Source organism: Suncus etruscus, chromosome 10 (assembly GCF_024139225.1).
Source record: "Suncus etruscus isolate mSunEtr1 chromosome 10, mSunEtr1.pri.cur, whole genome shotgun sequence".
NCBI classification, from domain to species: Eukaryota; Metazoa; Chordata; class Mammalia; order Eulipotyphla; family Soricidae; genus Suncus; species Suncus etruscus.
In genome coordinates, this window is record NC_064857.1 from 6,089,703 (window position 1) to 6,096,301 (window position 6,599).

Sequence of the window (6,599 nt, forward strand, 5' to 3'; positions counted from 1 at the left end):
GTTCTGTGAGTTTATCTCAAAAAGTGTTCACAGCTAATCCTCTCTTGAGGACACAGATAAACACGCCGAAGCTAAATAGTCTTCACATAAATTTTAAAACATGCAGAAAAGACATTTTAGAGTATATACCATTTGTTACTTTTGGATGTCTATTTCTATTTTGTAAATCTCATTGCTAAAAAGAAATTATATTTACATCATTGTACTGAAAGTCAGTTAGATGTAACACTATAAAGTATGATAATTTTTTTCTATTTTTCCCCTTGATAACCACTAGGAAAACTCAAATTCTAAACTATGAAGGTTTTCTCCTTAAAGAAACTGACTTCTTTAAAGAAATCCCAGGTGGTTGGACTAGTAGTTTCTTTTGCGGCTGAATTCAGAGCCAATATTTACCTTTAAAGGTAAAAATCTTTATTCTTAAAAAATTTTTATATTCTTTTTTAAAATATAGAATTATAGTAAGGTTTTATCTAAATAAAAGTTATATTATATGTAAAATGTTACACTGTAATATACTTTAAATTATCACTATAATATAATGTGATTTCATTTTAGTAAAAATTAAAATTAAATTAAAATCAAAATTTAACAAATTTTTATAAAAATAAAAAATTTGGGGGTCAGAGTGAGAGCATGGTGGTAGAGAGTTTGCCTTTCACGTGGCTGATCCAGGAAGAACCTTGGTTCTATCCTTGGTATCACCAAATGATCCCCTGAGTCAGGAGTGATTTCTGAGTACATAGCCAGGAGTAACCCATAAGCATCACTGGGTGTGGTCCAAAAACAAAAAACAGAAAAATTAAAAATGTTATGCTGTAATATACTTCAAATTATTATCTATAATATAGAAAATGTGATTTTAATTTAAATACACATAACTTTGTAGGTGACATGTATCACAAATATATCACTTCTGAATTATGTTTCCAATTTCACATTTCCTTTTAGAAGAATTTTAAATATTATCCTTTCTTTATATCTTTCCTCTGCTTTATTAAATATTGGTTACTAAGCATCTTGATAGATAACTTGTTTCAAAATATATATTAGTGCTAATGCTTATATTTCATCTCTCCTAGGAATTGACTTAGAAGAGAGTAGTTATAGCTTACAAGTCTATTTTTAAGAATGTCTTTTTAATTTGAAAAGTTTTTATCTGGGCCCGGAGAGATAGCACAGCGGTATTTGCCTTGCAAGCAGCTGATCCAGGACCAAAGGTGGTTGGTTCGAATCCCGGTGTCCCATATGGTCCCCCGTGCCTGCCAGGAGCTATTTCTGAGCAGACAGCCAGGAGTAACCCCTGAGCATGTTGGTGTGGCCCAAAAACCCAAAAAAAAAAAAAGGAAAAAGAAAAGTTTTTATCTTTTATGCTACTAGACACCTCATTTTATTAAATGTTTCTTTTCTCTAAAATTTTTAACTACCTACTATTTAAATGTCATTTATTAATAACCCTAGTTATCTCTAAGATAAGTGGACATTATAGTCATGCTATTTTTAAAATAATAATTACTTTGTTTAAGAACCATAATTGCAAAATTTTTCATAATTTAATTTAGTCATATCAGATATGTTGTCATCTGTAAAATTATAGACACCCATAAAATCATTTTTTACTTTTTAGTTTCACCTTTTCTGAGTTAATTAGCACAACTACCCTTAATATCAACAATCCTGACCCTCGGGTGATTTATTTTAAATTCTGGATAATACAAGTAACTCAGGGGAGAACCACATAACTTGAACCATCTTGTTCTGCCTCACCAATTGAGGGGAAAATGATGGAGGGTACCAAGAACAAACGGTCGTATGAACATTGAATAGAAATAAAATATGATCAGACTTAAAAACCAAATCCAAAGCTAACGACAACAGAATTGATACCCAATCTACAACAAGCTAGACAGAGAGGGAACCACTTATACTAGCAGCCAGGAAGCAAAGGAGGGGTGCATGGGATGCATGATGGGGACAGGGGTGGAGTGAGGACAACTTTGATGGTGGGAATGCCCCTGATTCAATGCTACCATGTACCTAATATATTACTGTGAAAGATTTGTAATCCACTGTGCTCAAAATAAAAATTATATAAAAAAAAATAGCTCAGGGAAGAAGTAGATGTAGAACAGAACAGCAAAAGACCAGCAAGAGAGAACATCAAGTGGATAGTAAGAGAGCTAGATCCTAGAGGCTGCTGAACCCACTGGGCCTTTTGTACCAATCTTGTGGCTCGGTCTCTTTTATTCTCTTGGAACACCCCTTACTACTTCCCCCATCTGTCCCAGGGTTAGCACTAACAGGAACATGGAGAATACCTTGAATTTCAGGCCACTGGAAACAGGCTGCAGGTGGTAGCCATTGTCCCTGGGAAGCCAGAGAGCCAAGAAGTCCCTCAATATACAGTACCTTTCACTAGTGCACATTCCTTGCAACCAATGCCCCCAGTTTTCCTTCCACCCACCCCTCCTGCCTAGCTCTGGGGCAGATATTTTACTTCTCTTTTTCTCTTCTAGTTTTTTCCCTTACTGACATTGTGGTTTTCACTATTATTATTTTCTTTTTGGTTTTCACTATTATTAACAAGATTAATAATTACACAATACATATAAAATAGATTTAAGCAATATAGTAATTTAATGATGAAAATGCTAACATGTCTCTTCTAACCATCTGACACATTTTTCCTAATTTTCCATTTTAAGAAGAGAATAAGAATGTTTTTCTTACCATTAACAGAAGCCTCCTTTTTATTTTCTGAGTTTTCTAATATAATATACTCCTCAAAGTTATTATATTAGCAACACTTCCAAGATATGAATAAAATATCTTCTATAATTTCCCCTTTGTTCTTTTTTATCCATAAAAACAGTAGTCTACTGATGGGGAGAAATATAAAATATATACATCGTCTGTTTCTGCCAGGATGAATCAGAAGGCAGATAAGTTTCTGCTAATAATTTCTTGTAGCACATAATTCAAATATCAATTGATTAAATCCAACATTCAGCTACTCAATGCACATTAATCTTTCCTGATGCTCTCATGGAATTAGTTTTGTGTGAAATTAACTTTGTGTTGGATGATAAAATGCAAGCTTAAAAACTGTAACAATGACTTGTTATAAATACCAGATGCTCTTTTCAATTTTTGGTTGTGAAATGAACACATGTGAGTCAAGGCCAAGAGAATTTTTCCCACATTTGTCCAGCTGCATCCCAGTAGACAGCTTCCATATTTTTTTCTACCATTAGATGCAATCGTTTCTTTATTTTGTTCAGATAACATGGCGATGTTATGAAAGGAAATGGGACTTTCCATTATTTCGAAGTTTAACTAGATTCACCAGCCTTCTTTTTCTGTTTGTTTGTTTGTTTGTTTTCCCCTTATAAACGTATTCTCAAGGTTCAGGGACCGTGTGTGGCGCTGGGTATCAATTCTGTTCAGTCATATGCAACACAGGTGCCTACTCACTCTATAAATCCAGCAGAACTTACTGGGAACAATCTGTGTAATAAGAGCAACATTCAGAACCTGGAAATGATATTGAGAAAGATAAGAAAATCCTACAAATATTTTTACTTAGTGGAAAACTGATTAGCATTATGGCTAAATTATTAAGAATTCTCTAGACCACCTTTATTGATGCTTAATATAATTTTTCAAGCTTCTTCTTGCTTGGTTCTCTATTTTGCTAATAAACTTTGAGCCAACAAGACTCTAGATAAGGAAGCTGGGAATGTCTACACATATTCTTCTCTCTGCCACTAGCATGTGAACATAATGGCATGATCAGATCTTCTTCAGGATAAAAGATGGAGAAAAATTAAGTAGCCACAATTTACCTACCCAAGAATGCACGTGACAGCTTGTCAATAGATATTAGAAACATTTATTAAAATACCAGAAATTTAGGCAACATCAAGCCAAGACCAACCAATAATATGGCTCAAGTACTTATTGTTTGTTATATAAATAAGTACTTATTTCCAAGAACTTATTATTTGTTATTAACTTGCTGTCATTTATAATATAGCACTATTAAAATTTATATAGTATATAAATTGATACATATTTATATGTTATATAAATTTAATTTTAAAAGGATCATCTTGGTCTAGTCACATTAACATTCAAGGAACCACTCAACTGAAACGTAAGATGATAGGTCAAGAGAACTTTTTCAACAGGCTGACAAGTTGGAAGATGCAGACTCCCATACGTATTTTTGTCTGTATTTTCACAGTTTACAAGAAAGCACATTTTTTTTAGAAATGGCAGGTTTACATACTGATGTATGCTAAGTTAGTAGGTAGTTAGTAACTTCCTTTGTGAGTAAATAAAGATCTTTAAGGCACAAACCACTCTATTTTAAGAACTCCTACATTTTTATCAGTTTTATTTTAGAGTTTTGAAGATCTTGTTTGCTAGTTGGCTGATTTGGGGCCAAATCCAGTTTGTTGGAGTTTACTCCAAACTCTACTTTGAGGGTTGCTTCGAATGGTACTCAGGACACTGAAGTGTGCTGATAGTTCAATCTGGTTCTCTGCTGATAAACTATCTTCTAGCCCTAGTTTTACATTCTGAATTTAGCTTTTAATTTCTTTTGGACTAATTTCATTAATATTATCATGATACTATCTTCTATTTCTCATATAATGTACATATAAGTTGGAGATTTTTATAAGTAATAAATCTATCATAACTATTTTCTTGAGTAGATAATCTTGAACACTGAAGATTCTTCTGTCCAACTGAAATTTGGTACTTAAAATTGAAAAGCAAATTTTATAGCTATTATTATTTTAGAAACAAGCCTTTTTCACAATGTCTGTGAACCTTCTCTGGATTTTAAGATAAATCATTAAAAATATTTGTTCTTCAAAATATTTTATTATTAAAATGATATCTGAGCACTAAAAACCTTAGAACATAAAAATGGAAAACAATCACCTCTAGTTTTAACAGACACATGATATATAATTACAAATTTTTATTTTTTATTAAAGCATCGTGTTTTACAAGGTTATTCATAGTTGAGTTTTAGACATACAATGTTATATCACCCGTCCCATCACCAGTATCAGTTTCCCTTCACCAATGTTCCCACGTTCCTTCCTATTCCTCCTATTGTTTCTTATTCCCTCTCCCTAGAACTTTTCCATTATGACAAACACCTTTTTGAGTTTAGTTGTGTAAGTTTGAACCTCATAATTGCAGTATTGTGGGGTTTGGATTAACTTTGTAAGATTTGAATACTTAGTATTAGCTTTCTGTAATAAAACCCTTGCTCCTGAATTTTCTTAACCACTGACCCCCCATTATTTCTCATATGTCTGTCCCCATCACCTTAACTCTATTTCTTAATTTTAATGTATTTTATTACATTTAATTCTGCTCTTTTTCGGTATATAAGTTGTTTAAAATGACTATTAAAATAGCTTTCAGCCTGAATGTTTTGTGTTTGCTTTAACTTATTACTATACGTAATTATAATATCTAATAACTAAACATTACAATATCTAATCACAGTTCTAGTAGATATAAATTATGCAATTATTTTGTTGTATTTTAATATGTAGTTAAATGTTTGTTTTATTGTTACTGTAAATAATATATTGTTGAGCATTGAATATTTTCTAAGTAGAATGTTTAAGACAGAGTTCCAAAAGTAGAATTGTCTCCAATTTTATAACATTTTAAAGTTCCCAGATACATGCTTTATTACTTTTTCAAAGAGCACTATTGTCTTACCTTATCACCAATAGTTTGTATTTTAATACTTAGTTGTGTGTAAATTAATTTTACCCTATGAATTATGTCCATTGATATAAATATCCATAATTACATTGTACAAGGAGGATTTTTAATAGGGAGAATTTTAAGATTTGTAGAGGATAGTTTTGGCACACTCAGAAATTACATATGCTACTGATTGAAATATAAAGTAGCATATTTTGAAAATGTTGCTACATATCAATGTTTATATCTCTTCAAATTCATTCATATGTTGGGAGTTAACTACTGATGTGATATTTGCTTGTTCGATCTTGGTTCAGGGGCTATATCCAGTGGTGCTCAGAGCTTATTTTCCTGGCTTTGCACTTAGCAATCACACATGTAAAGACTGATACCTAATACCCCTTAAGGTATTAGGTATCAAATCTAGGTCTGCCACATGCAAGGCAAGTGCCCTAATCACTGTATTAGCCATCTCAATGATGATATTTGGAGGAAGGATCATTAGGAGAGATTAATTCATGACAGTGAACTACAAGAATAGGATTGTTTTATTTTTATTTGTAAACACAACATCACATCCTCTGGAATGCCCTTATTTTTTATCTTAAGTGAAAATTCAGTGAAATGAATGCCATCAGAAATGAGATATTTATCAAAACCTGCTGGTTCTATATTCTTGGACTTCCATCATCTAGAACTGTGAGTAATGCGTGTTTGTTGTTTATCAACCACCAAGTCTGTGGTAGTTCATTAAAACAACTTATACAAAATAGTATAGAGGTCTTCGCAAAATAAGTGTCCAAAGTTTTAAAAATGAACTTATCTGTTGAATCTGCATCTCCGCTGCTAGTACCTTA